At 33.7% G+C, this 26,140-nt stretch overlaps 1 pseudogene; it reads right to left on the reverse strand.

Moving 5' to 3' along the window:
* Positions 1-1,802: 1,802 nt before the first annotated feature.
* On the reverse strand, positions 1,803-26,033 carry LOC124083739 (oxidoreductase HTATIP2-like; annotated as a pseudogene).
* Positions 26,034-26,140: the final 107 nt, after the last annotated feature.

Consider the following 26,140-nt stretch of genomic DNA (forward strand, 5'->3'; position numbering starts at 1 on the left):
TCATTTCTGAAATATTGATTTAAATCCATTGATTTTTAAAAATCTTTCTTGAGCCAATCCAACTTGAAAATATTTTTACTTTCTCCTAAGAGTTGCCATGTTAGCTCATTTTTAAATGCATTTTTTAAAAAATATTTCTTTAGTTGTAGAAAAACACAATGTCTTTATTTTATTTATTTATTTTGATGTGGTGCTGAGGATCGAACCCAGTGCCTCACACACACGTGTGCTCTGCCACTGAACCACAATCCCAGCCCCTTAAATGTATTTTTAAATATTTAAAAGATTTAAAGATTTATTTCTGGATACCTGATATTTCACAATTACTGATCATTCCTTTTAAACATAGCATAACTTCAATTTATTTCAGTGATAAAATATGACAGAATATTCTGATATTCTCTGTAAGCAGATCACTTAAACTTTGGTCCCAAGTAGTGCCTATCTAACTGGAATGCATTTGTATCTGTAGTGTTCATAGCTTATGCTGAGTGTCCTGGTTTCAGGGACAAGTGGGAGTCTGAATCGTAAAACTTTGAGACTCTTAACTAAACTATGGTCTGAATACTGAGCTAAATACATTTATTCTTGCAGTTAAAGAAATAAGAACCTCAATACCTTTATTCTTGCAGTTAAAGGAATAAGATCCACTTACAGGATTAACTTGCCTTTGCTGTTGTTGGGATATGTGTATGTGTGTGCGTGCATGTGTGTGTGTGTGTGTGTGTGTATGCTCGCGCAGCACGCTCATATGCTTGTTTTTACTTTTAATGTGTTACTTAATTAAAATGTCAACTTTTAATTGATTTATTTACCTAGCTGCATTTAATGTCTTTCCTTCTTCACGTTAGATTGATTCCCTCTGTGAGAAATACTTTTCCCAAATGTAAAATTCCACTTCTAAGTTTGCCTCAACATTCCTCTTATTGTATTCTGGAGAAGGAACAGAGCCTATAGTTGAGAACAGTGTGGGATAAAAGTCAGAGGGAGGTTGGAGCAGGAAAGGAGGAGAGTGGAGAGTAAGCCTCTCTATGGTTTTCATCACTTTCCCCACAATTTCCAAGCTGAGCTGAGTTTCTTTCTTTTTTTCTTTTCTTTTCTTTTTTTTTTTTCAGTGACAGTATCCTTTATAAGGATTGTTTGGAGGGTTAAAACATAGATGATGCAAATAAGGACTGGAATGTAGCCAGCATTTGATAAACGATAGCTGTTATTAAATCAGTGCGTTGGCCAAAAAGCTGCACATCACCCCTAGTACAGCTAATATTTTTGAACCATTGAAGAGGTACCCAGGATTTGTGCATTTATTTTCATTGCCCTACTTAGTTCTCCCTTGAACTATAAAAACTGTTAATTTTTTATTATATGTTCTAAAGTAGTAGAAAGGCACAACATTAACTTACACAGTTATATACTCTTAATTAGAACAAGGATGGCAACAATTTTAGCACACCACTCGTCTGAACAGCATATAGGGTTTATACTGCTGTTGTGACTGCAGAGGAGTGTTTCAAAGCTGCCTCCCAATCCGTGGCATAATAACCATCAGAGGAATTTTAAGCAAAACCAACTGCAGATTCCTATGCCCACTCCCCCCACGTTCTGATTCACAGAGTTTGAAACAGGGCCTATAAATCTCTACTTCTCACAAGTTCCCTGAGTGATCTACATGTACACCCAGGCCCTGAGCTACCAATGCAGAGCAAAGAACAGTCAAACGACAAAGGTAAAGCACTCAAATTCTTTTGAGGCCCTAAAATTACAGATTTAGTGAGGCATGTGGTCAAGTTTCTCAAGTCTAGTTATGGCCTGAGAACACCATGAGCTTTTCTCAGGTCAGGTCAGGGATGGCCTTGTTGTCCAGAAGTTCCATCTTCTAGTCACTTGGAGTAGCCACAGTCACCACAGACACCGAGTGTCCACTGGCCCAGACTCTAGTGAGGAGCCTAAGAATTTCTAACCATTCACCTGGGTGAGATTCTTGCCTACCACATGACAAAACTCCAGGCCTAAATACTGAGTGGAGATCAAATTTTAATTCCCCAACCCTGGTTTCTATTTCTCACTTAACTTGTAAATATAAAAAATTGCTCAACTTATCAGCTCCTTTCGAGGAAAGCAAGTTGAAATATTTGTACCATCCAGCTTTTTCCAGCTCTGCAGACTTCAGCACATGATCTCAGTCAACACAAACAAATCCCTCCATCCCAGCTTTGTTTCTGGTGGTATTCAGGCAACAGATTCCAACATCATGACTTTGTAAGACACTTTAGTCTTCCAATTTTTCAAAGTCCACCACTTCTTGATTCATATTGTTTAATGTCTTTTTCATTTATTAATTAGAACCCCTCTGAAAACAGACACTTCCTGTCAACTATTTGATTGCCCAGAGACAGAGTTCTTACAGGAAAGGCATTAAATGTTTCATTCATTCCCTTGATTTTACTGTTTTTAAAATTCTTTTTTTTTAATTTATATATGACAACAGAATGATTACAATTCTTATTATATATAGAGAGAGAGCACAATTTTTCATATCTCTGGTTGTATACATAGTGTATTCACACCGATTCATGTCTTCAACTTTGGATAATAATGATCATCACAATCCACCTAGAGTTCATGTAGATCCACCTAGAGTTCCTCTATTTCTCCCATGCTCCCTCTCCCTATCCCACTATGAATCAGCTTTCTTATATCAAAGAAAACATTTGGCATTTGGTTTCTTGGGATTGTCTAAGTTCACTTAGCATTATCTTCTCTAACTTCATCCATTTACCTGCAAATGCCATGATTTTATTCTATTTTATTTCTGAGTAAAATTCCATTGTGTATAGGTGGCACTTTTTTTAATCCATTCATCCACTGAAGGGCATCAAGTTTGGTCCCACAGTTTATCTATTGTGAATTGTGCTGCTATAAACATTGATGTGGCTGTGTATCTGTAGTATGTGGTTTTTAAGTCCTTTGGTTATAGGCTGAGGAGTGGGATAGCTAGGTCAAATGGTGGTTGCACTCCCAATTTTCCAAGAAATCTCCATACTACTTTCCATATTGGCTGCACCAATTTGCAGTCCCACCAGCAGTGTATGCATGTAACTTTTATAAGCTCCCTTCTGGAAGGTGAGTTTCCTCAGGCCAGAGTGACCCTGGAAAACAGGTTCTGTTCCAGGATTTCTTTTAAGAGCACTCTGCTGGTTTCCCTGCTGGCACCCAGAATAAAGACAAATTTATTCTGCATCTTGAAGTCTTCCTGAAGCTTCTGCAGCACCTCATCTCGGGCTTTGCTGAAGCTAGCCCCCTGCTCAATGGCCTCATGCTGTTCCAGGAGCAAGGCGCCATCAGTGCTGCCATAATGCTCAGCACTGCAGAAGTGGGCACCACTGACAGTCCTGGAAATCCAGAGGTCAGAGTCCACACCTACCTGGTATTTAAGTCTAATTAATTGGGGTGGACGCTAACTACCTCTGGTAGTTAGTTGTACTGGAGAGAAGGTGGTAGTTGTAGCAATGCGTCTTATCAGGCTCTTATTTTTAGAGCTTAGTAAAACTAGGACAAACAGAGAAGAGAAGATATGATTCAGCCAAGGGACACTTAAATGGTTCCTTTTGTTCTGTTTCCTCCAATCCAAAGACTTTTAAAATTCTGGCTCAATTTCAGAGTTTATCCTTCTACAGGGAACTGTTTTGATAAGATTTAATGGTACTAAAATCTGAATACTTCTTGAGAGTAAATCATGTCCAAATTAATCTTGTTTTTCAATGGGCCTCTTTCAAATTCAATATGAAAGCAAAACAATGCTATCTCCTTTAGGGAAACAGAATGACCAAAATTGATAGCATATTCTTTAAAAAGAGAAGGAAAAGCTATATTTTCTATAACCATTCAAAGTTTAATTCTTACAAGTTTTAGTCAATAAGCTCAAATCAATCCATTAAATAAAACTATTAACCTTTTGAATACTTAATTCAACTATTAACCTTTGGAATAATTCATTTTATTGGTTAAAATGCATATCTATGACATACCATATAGAGTTAGATACTGTAAAAATTATATGAACTATTAGATATTGTAAAATATCTGTGTAGAAGAAAAATAAAAAGAAACATGCTTCCATTTTCTTCAACTAATTAGTCATATATATATATATAATAATGTAATTATTCCAAAGGCTTTAAACTGTACTCAGTAGTTGCATAAAAATGCTATACATTTATTCATCCTGGTTTATTTGTGGGGTAAGATTAGTTAAGTATAGTATCTCTGTCAGGGTTCAATGAGAAATTTCTAAGAACTGAACTAAGGCAACTGTGGGAAACAAGTAAGCAGTCTCTGTAAGGATCATGTCTTCTGAAATGTTGATTCTAAAGCTTCAATACTACAAGACAAGCATTAGGATAAAAATATATATATATGGATAGCAAGAGGAAGCAGAAGCTGGAACCCACAGTGTGAGGTCTCAGATCCTGTGAATTCGCTTTGCTTCTGACCTGAATGTGGTAGGGACCCAGAAGAAGCTATGGACCTTTATTATCTAGTTCTCTCTCTCTCTCTCTCTCTCTCTCTCTCTTTCTCTTTCTCTTTCTCTCTCTCTCTCTCACACACACACACACACACACAGGGGCACACACCAGGGTCTGAAGAAGTCTAAGAAGGATCCAATAAAGACTCAAATTAATGATAAACTGTAAAAATGAGTGGTCTCCTCCTATTTTAGCATTTCCTTGCCAAGTAAATTGAATAGCAGAGAAACAAATTGTCTCATTAGAAAATAAATTACATAATCATGTTAGCATAACATAATAATGATAGAGTTGATTTTTCTCATTGTCCTCCCACTTCCTGTTTAATTGTTATCTCATGTATTTTATTTTTAAAACAACATTTTGTGACTTCTACTGATATGCACATCAATGTAATGCATCAGTGTTGTAACCCTTGTGGCACTTAAGTTTAGAGTTCAGTTTTTCATCATTTATTAAATCCAAAAGCATGCATAAAAGCAGAGATTGGAAAACATGTTTTTTTTTCCTTAGGTATTGGTTTTCCCATTCATTGTTTACTTTTTAGTTCAATGGACTATTTTACTTTTTAATGATTCAATTCATTGTTGCTTCAAAAGAAGCAATCTATAAAAGCAGTGAAAATGCTTTGTTATTTTTCCCATCAACAATTGGTTCAAAAGGCTAAGGTTTAGTTTCTATTATGTGTACTATGATTTGTCTTTTATACTTCTTGGCTTCATAAACTACTGGCATTAAAATCAATTTTGTAAGATTATTTTAAAATACTTGCTTAGATGAATATATTCAGCAGAAATGATCAAAGCTGGAAAAGTGTATTATGAATCAAAGGCCAAAGGGAGCATTTCTGCAATTGGATAGTTATCTAATTTTTTTTTTCAAACAGCTATAAAGATAGTATATACAGAATGTGAAGGAAAGAGAGTGTTATACTGGCAGTGATAGGAATCATTTCATGAAATAAAAAAGTGCATTTCCAACTTCTATGGAAGTGATATAGAAAAGGCTCCTTGTTTCATTTGCATATAAGGATATTAAACACAGTAATATTTTTTCTATACTGTGGAATCTAAGTTAATCATCACAATTAAATGAACAAATTATTTCTATCATCATCATTTTTGAATTGAAGACAATACACATACACCTTAGGCTCCTCATAATTGAATTTAACCATCAAATTAAAAAGTCTGCATTCTTTTCTATACCGCACATATTGTAAATCTCAAAGAATTGTAAAGGTAAGTGGGCATAACATTTTAAGATATTGACATGGAGTCACTTTTTAAAGTCGTATTAACAATAGTGCCAACACAGATTTATTTAGATTTATATTTTACTAAGGGCTTGAAAGATCTTGAAAATGAAAACCGTATAATATTGGTAATAAAATGTTGAGTGACCTAATGAATGGTGGGATAAACTATGTTCATAGATCAGAAATCTTATTATTACTTATTACTAAAATGGCTGTCTCTGAAAAAGCAAGAGTAGATTGTAGGTCTAAAGCAAGGTCAATAAAAATAGCACCATTTGCATATAAAATGACAATCAAGCTACCTAGAGCAATTTTTAAAGTAAAGAAAAATATTTTAAATTTTAAGCTATAACAATGGTTTCAGTAATCAAGGCATGATGAATATGTAGAGAACAATAAATGATTCAAAGATAAAGTCACATATAATGGTCAATTGATTTTCAACCAAAGTATCAACTCAATTAAAGATAAAAGAAAACCTTTCTAAATAATGTTTGAACAGCTCAGTATCCATGTAGGATATATCTATGTGAGATATAAAAGACATTGGCTTCATTTCACATCATAATCAATACTCACACAAAATGTAACATAATCCTCATAGAAAAGCCAAAATGGTAAAATCTCCAGATAAAAATTTAATAAAAATGCAAGCTACCTAATGGAAGATATATTTTCAGCACATATAATTGAGAAAAGACTTATAGACAAAATATATAAGGGCCTTAAGCATCTCAACTTTAGGATGGAAATAACTGAATAAAATGGGCAATTATCACTGAAGGCATTACATAAAATGAATGTATTGCAAACCATGAAGCACACGAAAAGCTGGCCAGCAAAAATCAAAATAAGGAACATGCAAATTAAAACTAAAATGAGATTATTCTGGGTAACTTCTAGCATGATCAACTATTTGGTGAGGACCTGGATTAAATGTAATGCTCATACGTCACCAGAGATGCAAAATTGTACAACCACCTTGTTAAATGTCTTGATACTTTTATAAATTAGTTAAAGGTGTTTCTACTTTATGCCTTGGCCATTCCACTCCTAGATACTCATCTAGAGTAAATAAAACAGGTCTACACAAAGATGTGTACAAGAGTATATGCAGCCCCAAAATTCAAGATTGTCAGTAACTGGAAAATTTTTAAATATCTGTTAATGAATAAATGGTTGAATACAACATATTATGTCCTTCAATAGATTAATTCCCAGCAAATAAAACAATAAATGTTACATGGGAAGTGTTTGATGAATCTCAGCATCATGCTGAATTAAAGAAGCCAAAATAAAGTAATGCATTTAAAAGTTAACTAATTTATAATGATAAGAAGCCAGTCATCCATTGTCATGGTCTAAGGTAGAGGGAGGGATGTTGTAATAAAGCTATGAGGAACTATTGGATGGAGGGTATTAGAAATGTAAGGGATTTGCAACAGAATAATGGCTGCAGAGGACTATAAAGTTATCAATGTCTATTAAGTTGCACAGTTTAAATAAAGATTTTTGTACACAAATTAATCTTCAATAAAATTGATGAGGAATAGTAAAAAATAGTATTAAAATTATTCTCAGTATAGCAAGTAAGCTAAAATTAACTAGTGATGGGAGATCTGGTAAATTTTTACCATCCTGGCATTATTTTTATTAGTTTTACATGACTCATCAATATGTTTGATTAATACACTATGTGGCCAGTAGTAGAGCACTTAATGCAAACCAGCCAAATAGCAAGTTTTACTTAAATTCCAAAGGTTGTTGAAATGCTGAAATCATAGCAAGTATGATCATACTTTGTTACTTTTTACACATCATTACAGAATAAAAGAAATTGACTATATTCTGAAAAATGCCTCTGGGGAATTCACTCAAAGGATCAACACTGTACTCTTAAATGGGAATTGAATCTATTTAAATTGTTTCTCAGTGTTCAAAAGGTCTCAGAAGTTTTCTGAGGAAAACAACTGAAGACTTTTATATGGACATTGGTGTCATTATTATTGTTTAAGCAGATTGGGGGTGATGATTCTATTATTTACTACTCTATTTAATGAACATGTCATATAAAAATTAAGCTTTTTTGTTTTCTTTTATATTTTTGCAGTCTGTTCTGTTCAAGATTTAATATGTGGCTTACTATAAATTAGTTGTCATGGTTGTAAAACCAAAACAAACAAACAAACAAAAGATGTTTCCTAATCCTAAAATGTTACTATGACATTTTTTAAATGCTCTGAATTTTTAAAAGTTAATATTTCTAAAACTCTTGACAATATAAGATCTGCCAATGAAATGATATTAATATGCAGACAAAATAATAAATGAGTCTGCTGGATTCTGAAGGAAAGTAGCTACAAGTAGCTGAGCTGGATTGCAGGCCATAGGAATCAAGAGATACCAGGTTGGTGGAAGTCATCTGCCAAGAAAAGCAAGAGGCAGAGAGCAGAGCCCAGCTGAATGAGGGCTCATGTGGGATATAGTCAGTAAAGCTAAAGGGCCAAGACTTCCTAAGTCCTAAGCCACTGTATGCCCTGGATGTTAGATGTGGAGTTACAGGACATATTTGCCCAATTGGATTTCAGTCTTGCTTTGCTTCAACCACTTCTCTCTATGCCCCATTCTTTCCTTTTAGAATGGGAATGTTCTTTCTGTGCCACTGAATATCACAAGCATGTAACTTGCTTTTTATTTTTACAGGGACTCATTGCTGAGAGTTTGCATTCTGTCTCTGAGGAGACATCATACGTGTTCTTTTGAGCAATGATGAAACTGTTAAGATTACAGGGACTCTTGGAGACTGACTGAGCTCATTTTTTATTGTAAGACGGGCACAAGATTTCAGTGCCAAGGGTGTAATGTTATGTTTGGATCTAGGAATGTCACCCCAAAAGCTCAAGTGTTAGGAAATGTGGTACTTTTCAGAGGTGAAAAGATTGGATTATGAGAGCTCCAAGTGGATTAAACCATTGGTCAAATTAATAATTTGAATGGAGTACTGGTGATCACTGAGGGAAGGTGTGGCAGGGTTGGAGAAAGTATGTCATTGGGGTATTGACTGAGACTGTACCTGTCTCCCCATACACACATCCCCTCTTCCCTTTTTTTCTCTCTCTTTCTTTCTCTGCTACTGAGATGCTTTTCTCTACAATGTTCTCACACTTGGATTGCCTCAAGTTCAAAAAAAAAAAAAAAAAAACATGTTCCCTTTAAGTTGTTCTTGTAAGGTATTTCAGTCATAGCAACAAAAAGCTGACTAACACAATAAAATTCAGTTAGTATGATTGTAATGACTTTTGTAACAATTTCTGAGATTTATGAAATACTGTTCTTTAATCTCTTTTTTTTTCATTCTTATTCAAAGCAGGAATTGTACTTATTTGTGCTATGTTTCCAAATGATAGATCAGTTTTTTTCCATTGTTTTACAGTTTTCACAGGATCTTGGGAAACATGAATCTTGAATAAATAATTCATTTATTTTAATGACTAAGATGATTACATTGATTAACAATAATGAGTTAGACTTAGGTACTCAGGTTTTTATCATTAATAAAGAAATTATTGAATTTAGTATTTAGACAGAATTCCAAGGCAGGTTTTGTAATATTTAGACGGAATTCCAAGGCAGGTTTTGGATATCTGAACAGAAATACTTCATCCTATTCCATACAAGTTACTTCAGTGGTAACAATGATATTTTACACACTTTGACCTTTAACAATACTTTTATTGCAGGTGTAGTCATTGAAATTTATTTGTACCCATCATTGAATATTTCCATAAGAGGCTGCCATTAATCTTCAAACTGGAGAGTTGATTTGATAAATTCAAATTTAGATTCCCAGTCATTTGACTTAACACATAGAAAGTGTATCACATACATTTAAATGAATATTTAGCAACAAAGGGCAGTATGAAATTAAAAAAAAAGCACTAATTTTATTCACTTAAAAGAAAAATTACACTTGCTAGGTTGATACAACTCAGGTGTCTTTTGTCCAGTGAATTTTCTTTTGGGTGCCATAAAATATGGAGATGATACAAATTAAAATTAACAAAGTGGTGAGGATATAACACAAATGGCATGTTATGTAAGATTTAGTTTTATGCCTAAAGTACACAAAAAAATCTATGTGCTCAGTCCCACAATAAGCTGATACTAACAGCAACAGGAGGAATAACTCTTTTGAATTTCCAAAGGAATTCAAAATTAGATGAAAATCTTTATAGACACCCTAAGGTTAAATGACTTGAATGAAATTATCCAGGTAGTTAATTGAGTTAATAGGACAACTAAGAGAAGAGATTACCTGTGGTTATTGTAACACAATGAGTTTTTAGTAAGATTGGAGGTGAATTTATGCTTGAAGGAGTCTTGAGTCTAAAACATTTCATTACTTCATAATAAATCTTCAGTTCATGTTCAATTCCATCCATTATTAAGTTCTAGCAAGAAGCTATGTAAATGAAGACACTTTATTAATTCATTAGTTTAAACTGAAACCTTACAGCATATTTTGATAATCCTTAACAAAGCTAACATGTGGCTTGATGCATTTTGTTTGTTTGTTTCTTTGTTTCTCTCTCTCTCTCTTTTTTTTTTTTTTGAGAATGGCTATTATCTTGATACATGTATAGTAGAAAATGCACAAAATACAACCATAAGAATATAACTTTTTAATTTGTAGCATTCATCCTTAATTAGGCATGTATTATTTCCCAGTATGTAAAAATTGCTTCTTGGGAATAGTGGGAAATGTTTTACTTTTTTGGTGTAAAAATATTAATTGAATACATAAACAGATAGTAAAGTCTTCTGAAAGAAGTTATTAGAAAAACAGCTCAGACAATTTTAATATCAGAAAAAAGGAATTATTAAGATCCTTTAAAGATGATCTCAAATATCTCTTGTTTCAATACAGAAATAATCATCATCTTCTTCCTCTCCTCCTCCTCCTCCTTCTCCTCCTCCTCCTCCTCCTCATTCACTTATATTGTCATTCTTCATTTAGGCTTAGGTTTTCCCTCTACTGAGCTCACTGGAAATCCTTATAGTCTTGTCAATAGTCTTTCCTTCCACTATGAAGTCTTCAAAAGATTCATGTGCAGATCTTGCCCTTTGCTAGCGACACTGTTCTGGTGCTGTAAGCAAGTCATGGTTCAGAAATTCAAATCATTGTCTCTCTTATCATCTTGGGAGCCTTTTGTTTGGCTTTATGTTCTGTTTCTGCAAAAGTAAGACATTTCAACTGGGAGAAAAAAACAAATAAAAATGTCTACTGTTGCCTCTTGGCACCAAGTGCCAGAAATTCTTAAAATGTGCAAATTAGAAAGTTCTCATTTCTGAAGAAAGACTGGGAAGAAAGAGATGCATCTAAGGATTCTGGGCTCTTCTCTGAAACAGCACAGATTAACACTCCAGGAAAACTGCATGAGCTTCATTAATCAAGGAAGAGTGGCAGAATCTACTTTCACCATTATCACCAATATGAACTCAATTCCTCAGTACAATTCAATAGATGAAGGAGATTGTTGTTTATTTTCTGCTGAAATATAACAACTCTCAGAGAGATCTTTACTAACTATAAGAATAGTGTGCCACAAATAAATCTTTTATCTTGCTTTATTTTGTTTTTCAAAGTTATTACTCTATGATTTGTGCATGTTCATCTATGAGTCATTATTCTTCCTATACTGGGTGATGAACTGAAGAAAATCATGACATTTTCAGATGTGTTCGTTTTACTATACTCAAGGCCTGTCACCAAGAAGGAGGCAGTAATTATTTGTTGAATAAAACCAATGTTATATGAAAGACATCTTGTTCATTCAAAACAATTTTCTCAGAAAAGCTGAGATGATATTAAATTTTTAAAATTATTTTCTTAAAAAATTGCCAGGTATGGTGGTGCTAAGGAGGCTGTGGCAGGAGGATCACAAGTTCAAAGCCAACCTCAGCAACTTAGTGAAGCCTTAAGCAACTCAGTGAGACCCTCTCTCTAAATAAAATACAAAATAGGGTTGGAGATGTGGCTCAGTTGAGTACCCCTGAATTCATTCCCTTGAACCCCCCAAAAAAAGAATAATGTGCTGATTTAACAGAGGATAATATATACCATGATCCTGTAATAATCAGAATTAATAAATGACACCTTGATATTACATCCCAATTCTACAAAAAATTATCATTTATCATAGAGTAATAATGTAAATAAGTTCAGTTATTATTAAATACAATTAACTAAAGTTAAACATTTTTAAAAAGCACAGTCTTTTGTCATGTATCCATTATCCATTCTCTGGCAATTTATAGCAACGAATATCCATATACTGGCATGAAACAACACAAAACATAGAAATACAGACATATTTAAATTTCAATATTTAAATTTTTATTGATGTGTTTAAAACTAAAATACAGAAAGATTCTGCTTAGAACAATTTTTTTATGAGATGCAATACAGTTGCTTATCTCTTAGTTTTCTTGTCAGTAAAATGTGGATTTGAATTTATAATATTCAGTACGAAGACTGCCACATTCAAGATGAGTTTTTGTTCTGCATTAGGTTTTCTTAATGGATTGGTGTAAAAAACAAAAAGGAAGGCAAAGCTCAGATAATCAGTTGGAGGTTGTCAGGAAGTACATGTGCGAGTTCTGTTTCTTGTGACCTGAATCCTACAACCTGTTAAAAAGAGGCTTCTATTACAGATTTCTCTGCAGTCCAATAGCCCACTGGAATTTGCCTTCTAGTCATTGCTGCCCCCATAACTCTCCCTAAACATATCCTAACATGCCTGCTGAGTGCCTGAACAGCACCTTGAAGAATTACTGTGCTCTTCTCAGAGAATAAGAATATTCTTGTCGGAGATAATAAACATAGACATTTCCAATGGAAAAAATACAACTTGCAAAGAATGTAAAACAAAAAATAATACAAAGCACATATCAAAAAACAAACTTAGCCATGTACATTCTCACATATTTATTTCATAGAAATATCACTGTTACTACTCCTGTTAGCCTGCATTTTTGCTTATCTATATATGGAAATGTTTTCTCTTTGCCTTATTAGACTCAACTACATACTTTGAATCTGATGAAATGGAAAAGAAATAATGTGTGGCACATTTATGCAAAAATATTTTATTAACATATAATAATTTTTCATATTAATAGGCTTAAGTATGACATTTCCACCCATGCATATGGCACTCATTGATCATATTAAACCACACTTCTTCCACCCTAACCTTCCCCTGTAGTCCCTGGCACACTTTCCAATCTAGTAATCACTATTCTACTGTCAGTTAGACTGATGTTTTCTATATATGAGAGAAAGCATGTGATACTTGTTTATATCTGGCTTTTTGTGCTTAACATAGTGTGCTCTGGTTTCATTCATTTTGTCACAAATAACAGAACTTATTTCTTATTTTATTTTATTTTAATGTACCAGGTATTGAACCCAAAGACATTTAACCACTGAGCCATGTCCCCAACTTTTTTTTTAAATTTTGAGACAGTTTCACTAAGTTGCTTAGGCCCTCGCTAAATTGCTGAGGCTTTCTTTGAATTCTCAATCCTCCTGTCTTAGCCCCTTGAGCCACTGGGATTACAGGCATGCACTAGTGCCCTCAGCTCTACTTTATGAATGAATAATTTTTAGAGTCACTGAATTTTCCCAATCCTTTTGTCTTTCTGCTTGCTTCTTCTTTAGCTTGGATCCTGAATTAAAGACATTGAGCTTTGGGCTAGGGATGTGGCTCAAGCAATATCGCGCTTGTCTGGCATGTGCGGGCTCTGGGTTCGATCCTCAGCATCACATAAAAATAAAATAAAGATGTGTGTCCACCGAAAACTAAAAAATAAATAAATAAATATTAAAAAATTCTCTCTCTCTCTCTCTTAAAAAAAAAAAGACATTGAGCCCTAGAGCCAAAGCTGACTCATGATGCATGTGTTACTTCTTCTTCTTCTTCTTTTTTTTAAGAGAGTGAGAGAGGGAGGGAGGGAGGGAGAGAGAGAGAGAGAGAGAGAGAGAGAGAGAGAGAGAGAGAGAATTTTAATATTTATTTTTTAGTTATAGGCGGACACAACATCTTTGTTTTGTATGTGGTGCTGAGGATCAAACCCGCATGCCAGGCGAGCGCGCTACCGCTTGAGCCACATCCCCAGCCCCAACGTGTTACTTCTTTTATGTAAACCCCAGAACTTTCAGAATTGTTTATTATTTCAGCAAACTTTGCCTATTCTGATCCATGAAATCGATGGTGGAATTGAAACTATGGTGGAAAGCAACAATTTTAAATGTTGTTGGCACATTTGAAGTGTAACATTTAATACTACCACTCTGAAAATAATGTTTACTAAATGACATAAATATGAAATTATTATTTATGTGTTTGAAAAACTCCTGAGAAAACAAAACAGAACTATACTTCTAAAGATATTCAGTATGTAGTACAAATTCTCAAAAATAAAATAATGGTTACTAAAAAAAATGATATTCAATATTAAAATCGTGCTGTGAAGACAAACTTTCATCTGTTCTAATGGTATCACTTAACATCTCAATGTTCTTACGGGAAGTGTCTGCTGTTTAGTACTGGTATTTTGGAAGTCATTGCTGACCATAGATGACACCAGCAGCTACGATTTTTAGCCCTTGTTTGTCCTCAAACCAATTCCTGAAAACCATATTTAAGTATCTGGAACTCAACTGTTTACACAGCTCTTAAATCAATCTATCTTTTTTTTCTTTCTTATATATTATATATCCTTATCTTAAAAATTATTACTAATTATTATTTAATAATTGTTTTAGTTTATTTTGTGGCTAAGAAAAAATCAAACTGTTATGCCTGAACATGTTTCTGTTCTCTGAAAATTTAAAGCATAATTGCTTTGAAGACCTTTACATGTACTGTTAAGTCTGGTTGTATTGTAACTACAAGATTCTGTATACAGACTCCCCGTGAAGTGTTGTCCTCTCACAAATCCCTGTATTGGAGAAATGGTACTGATTCTTCTTGCCTGTTTTCTTCTGTGAACTCATATTGAAAAGATATGATCTGCTTTAAGATCTTATGATCTTTCTTTCAATCTGATATTTGAAACTCAAAGGGAAATTATCTTGACTATTCATAGCTTCAGTTGTCTCACTTGTACCATAGTGAGAGAAATAATATTCCACATGAGGTTTCATTAAATTTTGTGGGATATAATCTACAGGATGTGATAAGAATACTTCTCAACATATAAGTTACTTTTGACAAATGTTAGCGATTCTTAAAAAGATGTTGATTCATTGACATTATATATCAACTGTGAATATTGACACAAATTGTATTAAATACGAATGTCCATTGGATATCAAACAAACCCCATTTGAAATGGAAGTCAAAAAAATAAAGTATACAATTCAGGTTGTATTCTAGTCTATGATAATATTCATGAATGCTTTTGTTAGTTCACACACACATACAAAAAAACCCAAACATTCAGAATGGTATACCAAGAAGCACATCTACAGCTAAATTCACTTAGGAATACTCATCTTCCATTTTGGAAATCCTTCCTTTGACAGATTAATGTAATAATAGTGTAAATACTATTATCATGATTGATCAGTGGATCAGACAAATAGAAAGGGGAACACTTTGCACACAGACAATATACAACAAGTCCCTTGCTTCTGTAATTATTTGTATATATTCAACTCATATGAAACTGGAGAATGTTGAAAACACACCTTAAGTACTATACTACTTTAACTTTTGACCCAAGAAATTAAAAGTTGCAAGTTTATAAAACAGAAGTGGACATTTTATCACCTAAAGCAAAAATGATTCTTATTTCTTATTGTCATAATCTCTGAAAAAAAATCTAAAGGAGCATTGTAAATACAGAGAGTAATGTTAATTCTATCTTTATAAAAAATCATTATACTTTCTATGATCTCTCATATTCAATTACCTCTTTCCTTAGAACTATGTGACATTTTTATTTCAAAATTAAGAAATAGGTCTTGCAATCATTATAAGTACAACCCATGAATTCATTACAAATGTAGACACTTCAACTTCAAGAGAAAATTGGCACTAGGAGTTGTAGGAAATAAAATATTTCTGAGCAATTAGGAACTAAATGAGTATGTAATTCTACTTTAGGAAAATATTGTTCATCCCTTTCTATTTTATATAGCATTTCAAACACTGTGATTAAAATACAAACAAAATCGCCTGAGAAAACATTTAGCTTGAACAACTGATAGCAAACTATTATATCATTTTCATTATATATAGGAGTGTTTTCTTTGAGCAGCAACACCTGACAAATAGCCACTTTCAGTGAATTACAGTAATGACAGTCATTGTGCTTTGAGGATTTATACCAGGACCTGTGCCAAGTGCTTTGCATATAATATCACAACAAATTCTTTCAAGAATTTGAGAAGCAAGTACCACTATTATGTTCAATTTACCAATGTAAATTGAGAATTATAGAGATTAAACGTCTTGGCCAATGTACAAAAATAATTAAAAGAGGCAGCTGGTTTCTGCAACTAGTTCAGAGCCTCTGCTATTATCCAGGAAGTCCTCCTGTCAGCTAGCTCTTAAATCTTGGACTCTTCTTTTTCCATCTGCTTTCCTACTTCCCCAGCTTAGACAAGCATCATGTCTTTTTTTTTTTTTCAATTACTACAGTATCTTCTTATTGATTTGCTGTCTCTCAAACATAAATCTAATCAACTTATACACTGCTCTAATGCTTAAAACACGTCCAAGCAAAATAATTTATTACCTGGTCACTTCTCCTTGCAGACTTAGTCCTCAAAACCCTCTTGTTTATAGGTGGGGCTCCAATTTTAATTTGATCCTTTCAGTTCACTGAAGATGCCAAGTCATCCCTTGGCAGGATACCAATGCCTGTGATTTTCCCTGGACAATGCTATCACTGTCTTCATTTCTTTGCTCAAATATCACATCTTACTCAAAAATCAATTCTACCTGGAAAAGCCCTCTTACGTGCTTGCACTGTAACTGTATCTAGGTTCAAGAGTAAACCAACACACATATCAACAGAGGTAATTTGGACATTTCTGAGGAATTGCTGCCGATTGCCAGTGGGAATCATGTATTTCTCCATTGTCCCAGCTGCCTATTATCTTCTCTGATTTTAACTGTCCAAGAGTTAAATACTAACATTAGTTTCCCTGGAGTCATGGGCCTATATTTTTGTAGGCCTGTCTTATAGTATTGTTTTATTTAATTTAATTAATTAATTTATTTTTTGTGTATATCTATGTGTGTGTGTGTGTGTGTCCTTCTCTGATATAACTCAAATACATAGTTACCTGTGATTTAAATTGGAGATTCAACTTTAATATGTGTGTGTGTACACACACACACACACACATACATATATACATATGTATATTCTTTTAAACAAATGTCCTAGTATTCCATCATGGAAGTTCTCCTCTACTTCTTTAATTTACCTTGTGATCTAATTTAACATTTTGACTCACTGCACTTGTTCATGGGGTTACACATATAAATAAAAAATTAAAATAAATTTTCTCTATTTTTTAATGCACTGTCTTCCCTGACTTCATTATTGCCTCTTGATGAGGCTCCAGAGGTTTGGCCAATCTCAGGGAATGAGGAAGATGAGATGATAAGTGAGAAAGTTAGACTCCACATGGATATTTTCTGCTATTTTTTTTTTAAAATTAACTCAGGGGCGCTTAAACACTGAGCCACGTCTCCAGCCTGTTTTTATATTTTATTTAGAGACACGGTCTCACTGAGTAGCTTAGGACCTTGCTAATTTGCTGAGGCTAGTTTTGAACTCATGATCTTCCTGCCTCAGACTCCCAAATTACTGGGATTACAGGCATGAGTCAATGCACCTAACTTGTGTGCTAATTTTTATCTGGTCTCTGATCATTGCCAATGGAAAGGTTGACATGACCACAATATGTTCTGAGCTAATGTCCTACAAATAAATAATACCCATTTGAAAGTTTTTTCATTAAAATGGGCATCAGGAATATAGGTTAAATGCTTCATTCCTTAATGTCAAAGACATTAAACCTCTTTGTAAAGAAAGATAAGTCTTTTACATATATTTTTAAAATATCTTTTTTGCAGAAAAATAATCTATGAAATTCATAAATAATACAGCATCATTTCTTCATTTAGAATAAGAAAATTAGGAGTTATCATTTTTGTCCATGATTTTTACACATCTCTTATAATGTTGAAATAATGTTATCACATCCTAAGCATCATATGTTATCATTATCTGTCAACAGAAGAGAATTATGGTGTATAAATGGTTAGAAAGCAGTTATTAACTAGAAACTGGAAGCCTATTGTATTTTCTAAAGAAATTAGTCACAGTTTTAGTTATCAAATTAACCTACTAATATGTAATAAACAGCTATCCCACTTCTCCTTTTATACCCAAAGGACTTAAAATCAGCACACTACAGTAATGCAGCAACATCAATGTTCATAGCAGCTTAATTCACAGTATCTAAATTGGAATCAACTTAGATGCCCTTCAACAGAAAAATGGATAAAGAAAATGTGGTATATATACAAAATGGAATATTACTCATCTTTGCAGAAAAATGAAATAATGGCATTTGCAGATAAGTGGATGGAACTGGAGAATATTATGCTAACATTAATAAGCCTATCCCCCAAAAGCAAAGCCAAATGTAATCTGAATCTCTGATTCATGGATGCTAATGTGTAATGGGGTTGGGAAGGGCAAAGGAAAAAGAGGTACTTTGGATTAGGTAGAGGGGAGTGAGAGGAGGGGAGGGGGTAATAAGGGTAGGGAGGATAGTTGAATGAATTGGACATTATAAACCTATGTACATATATGATTACATGAGTGATGTGATACTACATCATGTATAACCAGAAGAATGAGAAGTTATACTCCATTTATGCATAGTGTTATTCTACTGTCATGTATAACTAATTAGAACAAATTTAAAAGATTTTTTTAATTGCAAAAAAAAAATTAATCTGCAGCCAGATGTGTTAGTGTATGCCTGTAATTCAAATGGTTTAGGAGGCTGAGACAGGAGGATCAAAGCTCAAAGCCATCTTCAGTAACTAGTGAAGCCCTAAGCAGCTTATTGAGACCATGTCTCAAAATAAAAATAAAAAAGACTGGTGATGTGGCTCAGTGGGAAGCACAACAGGGTTCAATTGTTGGTACAAAAAAATTAATCTACATGTTGGGGAAGAAACACCTAAATGCATGATCAGATTTGTAGATTTGGGAACATTTATTCCTAAATAAGCAAGTTATCTCTTAATAAATAAGCTCTCTTTCTGGGAAATATATATTTTAAATAAGCAAAATATTAAAAATAAGCATTTGATCAAATTTTTACTAGACATGTTTCAAAATTTAACATTTGGTTCATTTTCATAACAATGTAATAGTAGACAGAAAAAACAATCAAATGGAAAATTTGCTTTGGCATTGCACAACATTTTGAAATGAGGGAAAAATGAAATATATTGAATAAAGTTAAAAATTAAATTCTGCCTATTGTACACATTTTTAAAAGATAAATCTTCTGTTAAAGTGTTTCTTGTGAATTTTCCAGATTATTATAAATTAAATATTAAATATTGAAAACTTCTTATGTAACAAGAGAAATAGGTTATTCAATGGAGAACTATTAAACAATACTTCTTCACAAATATGTCTAAAACTTAAGTAGATAACTTAAAATACTCATTTTTTACTAAACTATCACTTATTTTTAAAATATTTTAATAAAATAGTGGATATGTTACTATTTTTCTAAATCAAATCTCCAATATCAAATGTCACGTATGCTTCATTAAGACATACATTTTTCTGCAATTCCAGTTAATATTTATTTCAAGCTTTCATTCTGCCTGAGAAAAGGAAATGTAATCTGTAGCATCTTAGGTTAAACTCACCCAACTCTTGTGGTGGATTTTCCTTCTTCTTTTGATAGGGTTGATTTTTAAATTGAAGAGTTTATTAAATCCTGTGTTATCATTGCAGATACACTATTGTCCCATCTGTTTCCCAGCAAATGTCATATCTCACATTTGGCATCTGATGTGAGAGTAACATTTTAAGTTGATTCATGAACATGGGCCAAAACTAAGGTGAATGAAGCATTTAAAGTATAAAATTAGAGGAAATTCACCATGGGATCATCTGAGTATTCTGTTCTGATGTAAATATATGCCTATGCCATATTAGGGTGAGGTTTTTGCAATCTTCAAAATTAGAAAAAAATAAAATCAGCATTATTTATTTTTTAAATTTTGATTTGTTATTATGACAACAGAATGCATTATAATTCATATTACAGATATACAGCACAATTTTCCATATCTCTGGTTATACACAAAGTAGAGTCACATCTTTCATGTCTTCTTATATGTAATTAGGATAAAATCAGCATTTATTCTGTCACCTGCTCTGTCAATTTTTAGTTACTTCAATGGTAAAAGTAAGTTCTGTCACTTTCCTCTCCTTTCTTCCTTTAAGCTAAAATTTGGTAAAATCTCTCTCTCTCTCTCTCTCTCTCTCTCTCTCTCTCTCTCTCTCTCTCTCTCACACACACACACACACACACACACACACTCACACACACCAATTTGTTCCCTTTTATATACTATCCTTGTGGTTTCAAGAACATCTGTAAGCTTGCCATGTATTAGGGGAAAAAAATCCAGAACATGAATTCTAGCCCCATAACAAAACTCACAATAAAACTGTGTAAAATTTGTGATTTAATAAAATATTTAAGCTTTCAGGGGAAAAAAAGATGCATTGTATACAAAGAAAATAAAAGACGAATGGCATTAAGCAGCTGCTTTCCTCTCATTAAAATAATAAGTCAAAAGTCATGGAAGCAACATCTTCAACATACTAAAGACAATGCCATTCTACAATTCTGTACTAAGCAAAACTATTTTTCAAAAAATAAAGGTGAACGAAGACATTTTCATATAGCCAAAGCTGGAAGAATTCACCATCATAAAACTTATACTACAAAACAATCTCAAGGGAAGTGGTTCAGGGAGAAGCAAAATGATACCAAATAGAAATCCAGACCAATGAAAAAGAATGATGAAAATCACGAAGTAAATATGAACTGAACAGCTTGTTTGGACTGCCCATAACCCAGGGTCCAGCAGACCTAAATGAAAGAATCGTCATTTGGCACTAGGATTAACCACAATAGGCAGTAAGAGAAGGGGAGTTATGGGCCAGGAACGAATAGGTTTGGACTTAGATGGTCCCCTTATGTTTCTTGTGTTTTGTTCTGTCTCTCATAATCCTGAGTGTGAGAAGATGAGCACAGTAAAGTTGGCTACAGCTCAAGATGTCTCTGGAATGAGTATATGGACCACACTACAAGTCAGGCACCATGACAAGCAGATATAGTTTTGGTAGGAAAATACTCAATTTGAGGGAGATATAGAAGGACTTAGGCAGCCAGGACAAGATGGTGAGTGAGGAGGTTGGGAGCAGGGTCCAAACCAAGGGGCACAGAGAAGGTCTTTCAAAGAGGCCAACTTCCTGGTTAACAAAAGCACTTGTGGAAGCAATCAGGGAAACTAATCAGACAGATACCTGGTACTCATGAGCCTAAGCTAGGGATCCAATAGAAAAACTAAAATAGATGTGTGGACACAGTGGCAACCAATCAATAATAGTGATAAGAGGTGAGGGGAGGAGATAAGAAAAGGAAGTAACTTCAGAGACCATAAGAACAGGCCCAAACTTCTCCATTAGATTCCCAGCTCTGGGATTCCTTCTCTTTGGGGAAGTCTGATTCTGTTGCTTGTGAACTAAATCTTCTGATTGCTTGCTACCTCTGTGTTCTGTTCTTCAATTCCTTGCTGAATGGAGACAATACACCCATCACCCCCAAATGGTTAAAAATAGCATCCTTCAAACCATCTTCAGTGATGGAAGGCTATAGTCTGTTCAAGTTATGTCCATGTGTCCATCTTCGAAGTTTTCTTACAGGAATCTCAGAAATCAAGCTCATGTGGGGAAAAAAAAAAAAAAAAACTTCCTGTGTTCAAATCGTGGTCTGTGAAAGGAATGAATTTGCAGAGTACAGGTAGATTTTCACAGAGGAACATGTGTGGCGTGTCGTCAGACAAGTCTCCAGTTTTTACTAACTTCTAGGTATATCTTTCAAACTGAGGCCACACTCCTCCCAGGAAGCCCCAGCCAATGTTAAAGCTGGGTCTAGCCATCTCTTCCTGAGCTGAGACTCTGAACTGACCAGTAAATTTGATGGAAAGCTCAAAGGGTTTTGTTTTGTTTTGTTCCCAATGGATGCATATAAATCGCTTTACTCCAATTATTTGGGTCATCTCTTTATTTTGTTTAACACTATGCATGAAGACATCTAACCAATTAAAAAACTGGGTCTTATGATTATGCTTTGTACATTATTAATACTAAACTCAAAAATATTATCACAGTGGATGTAAATAAGCAACTTAACAGTGATCACAAAAAAAAAAAAACTGAAGGGGCAATAATTGTACAGCAATTATCTGAAATTTTTCAAGTGTGGTTTCTACTGTAACTTTATTTTCCTTGGATTATGAATTTTCTATTCTTAGGTATTTTTATAGGTACTTGCCTTATCCTCTCATTTTTTTTTCTCTTTCAGATTCTAATGATTTAAAACATGTTTGAAAAAAAAAAAAACTTTCCATTAAATCCTAAATTCTGTTATGTAATAAGCCTATTTTTTTCTAATTATTTTTTCCCATTTTAAGATTATTTACTAACATATCTGTTTCCTAATATATAATATACTCATGTCTTAAATGTCAATAACTTTACAATTTAAACTTACTCCTTGAAAATGACCTATGACTTAGGACTTTTAGCTTTTGGTTTGCTTTAAACCAAAACATCTCTGTTTTTGTAATGAAATATTAGGGTGAATATAAATAAATGAACTATGCAGCTGTTGAACAAATGTTTACTGATTTTCATAGTCAGGATTCTGAAGATTTCCATTCCCAAGTGATTTATCAACACAGATCAAGGAACTTTGCAGAATAATCTATTAAATTTATTAATTAGTTTTTTTTATATATGTGTAATAAGAATTGTAATTAAAACAAAGTACATGTATAAAAACATGAATTGGCAGGAACATAATTTATATACAAATATGTGAAAAATTTTGCTCTATATATGTAATAATATATTGTTATACATTCTGCTGTCGTGTATTAAAAAATAAAATCAATTAAATAAAAAAAGAAAAGTTTTAATAAGGACCAAAAAAAAGTTATTAATTAGTGTCCCTTAAATCCGGAAGATCATGTGAAATTATCCTTATGTATTCAATATCACTGTGCAAGCTTTAAAAAATAAATAACTTTTTCTTTGGTTAGAGCCAGGGAAATAGTTCAGAAGATGAAAGCAAAAGACACTGGGCAGCAATGAAGGGAAGACTGTTGTTACATGTGGCTCAGGAAGCTGAGGTTAACTGCTGGTCTACAGCTGCTAAGGAAACAAGGCTTCTGTCCAGCAACCACCAGGAATTCATTTTGACCAACAACTGGAATGAGCTTCAAGACTGATTTTTCCCAGAGCCATAGATGAAGAGCCCAGCTAACTGACATCTTGATTTTGTCCCTGTAGAACCAAGAACAGAGAAAGCAACTGAGTTAGCCTGGACATTGATAATAAAAGGAATGTGATAATAAATCTATATTGGTTTAAGCCACCAAGTTTGTGATCAGTTTTTTTTTTTTACAGGAGTAATAGAAAATCTATAAACTGAAAATTTCTTTATGTTATATATTATTGATTCACATATTTTATTAATCCTATTCATGAACACTAAACCTTCATAATAGAATATACAGATTCATGGTGAAATGTGCATTGGGTCTCAAGGGCATTTGACATTTTTTCTTCTATTTTTGGAGTGACTACAGAGGTAATGGGGTAGAAACAATGGAATCAGACAGAATGTAACACTGGATATTACATGGAGGAATGCTATCATGTGAAACATACTATTAATATTGAAGTACACCAGGAATAAGAAATAAAATTTGTTGTGCTAAACCACTGCAATGTTTTCATTTGCATGTGTTTGTGTAGAGTGGATATGAACAAAGTCATTTGAACCATATGCCCTGCAGTTGCAATTATTATAGCTTCAGAAATCTGGCAGATTCTATTCTAGTCCTGAAGTGCTCAGTGAATACATCCCATCATGTAAAGAACTTGCAAAGAAACTTGTGACTTGCATTAATTTTGTCGCCTTTTGGTTGGTGTGAGTAGACATGAGAAGCTGACCAGAATCTGGTGTTATGGATCCTTTTGATATTGGGTTGAATTATGAATATGAGTTTTTCCTGAACTCTATATTCTCATCAGGTATAAAATTAAGGATAATACTGCAGGTGTAATGTATTTTCCTCTTCTTTTTGTTTGTAATATACAACACAAGAGTGAGTAATTGCTGAAACTTCAGCAATGTTAATGATCATATGGTTGAAACACACTTGTGAAAAATCATGGTTAAGAGGAGATCAAGGCTTGGAGGTAATGCTAAGCACTGGAATTTGCTTAAAATCAGAAGGTTGGCCAGGCACAGTAGCACACCTATAATCCCAGGAGGATTACACCTGTAATCCTCAGGAGGCTGTGGCAGGAGGATAAGATTTCATGTCAGGCTCAGCAAAAGTGAGGCACTAAGCAACTCAATGAGATCCCCTCTCTAAATAAAATACAAAAAAGGTCTGGGGATGTGGTTCAGTGGTTAAGTGCCCTTGAGTAGAATCCCCATTACCCATCCCACACACACACAAAAAAAAATCAGAAGGTCCTTAGGGCCACTTTAAATCAGAGAATGGCATGGTGACAATGAATTATCAACATTGATAAATATGAAGGGGTCAAGACTGAAGAGAGAAACTGACCCATTGGGCAGCAGTGTTGGAGAGGAGGTGACAGATGTGAGAAATATTTAAGAAAGTAAATGTGGAAACTTGGAATGTTAGACATAGGTCTATAGATTTTTTATAAATCAACAATTCACATTTTGGAGATTTAGTGGCTTGTGTAACTGTTATCTTAAATAGCAAGTGTTTAAGAGAATATTCCCTCCCTAGTGCATTTTTAAGATACACTTTAATCTGAGTGCTCTCAAAGGTGACTTCATGCTCACAATCTAAATTTTAGTGGAGATAAATGGAAGGTGCTACCTTGTATCCTCTTATACAAGAGCTCACCCTGTATTTTTTTAAATTTTATTTTTTTATTGTTACTTCTTAAATGAACCAACAGCTTAATGTGCTGTAAAGTCCCAGCTTATGGAGAAAACATCACCAAGTCTGCAACTCAAACAGAGGTTATCTGGAGTTTTACCTATGACTTTAAAATTAAAAACATAATGCACTTTCATGTTCAAGTGAGAACAATTGCCCAGAATAGTTGAGCATAGTAATGCAATTAATAATTTTTGAAGATATTTAAACATATGCATGCTGTATATAAATTCAAGTTAGTTTAGGTTACATCATGGAGCTTTTTCTTTGCTTTATGAAAGATCTATTTTAAGCCTTTGTCTGACAGGAGAAATAATTATGAAACGTAGATCCTCAGCATGTGTAAATCATGAATTAGGGGACAGAGTAAGCCCAGGTCTTGCATGAAGCAAAGCCTGGCCTAAGCCTTGTCTTATTCACTCTGTTTCTAGAATTCACATTAATTATTTGTCATCAGCTGCTACATTTCGCCTCACCTTCCACTCCCTGCCAATCCATTAACTCTGATGATTTTTTTTTTCCCTTTTGGTACAGGATATTGAACCCAGTAGTGTTTAACCATTGAGGCACATCTCCAGCCCTTTTTATTTTTTATTTTGAGACAGGGTCTTACTAAGTTTCTTAGGGCCTCACTTTTGCTGAGGCTCATCTTGAACTTGCAATCCTCCTGCCTCAGCCTCCTGAGCCACTAGGATTATAGGAGTGTACCACCATGCCTGGCTGAACACTGATTTTTAATGTTGCTTAGGTTTCTGTGGCTTTCTTGAATTTTTAAAAAAATTCTTACATTAGTTTAGGAAAATTCTTAACCTTTAAATCTACTTAACTATTACCATTCTATATATTTGTGTTTCTTCTGGTAATTCAGTTACTTAGATATTAGACTTCTTACGCCATCCTTTAAAATGTCTTTAGTTCTTCACTAATACCCACTAATTACCACAATAATTTTCTTCAATATGCCCCTACTCCACTTAGTTTTGCGTATCTTTTAATATTTTTAG

Source organism: Marmota monax, unplaced genomic scaffold, assembly GCF_021218885.2.
Source record: "Marmota monax isolate L192 unplaced genomic scaffold, Marmota_monax_Labrador192_F-V1.1 WCK01_AAM20220418_F8-fsc00016, whole genome shotgun sequence".
NCBI lineage: Eukaryota > Metazoa > Chordata > Mammalia > Rodentia > Sciuridae > Marmota > Marmota monax.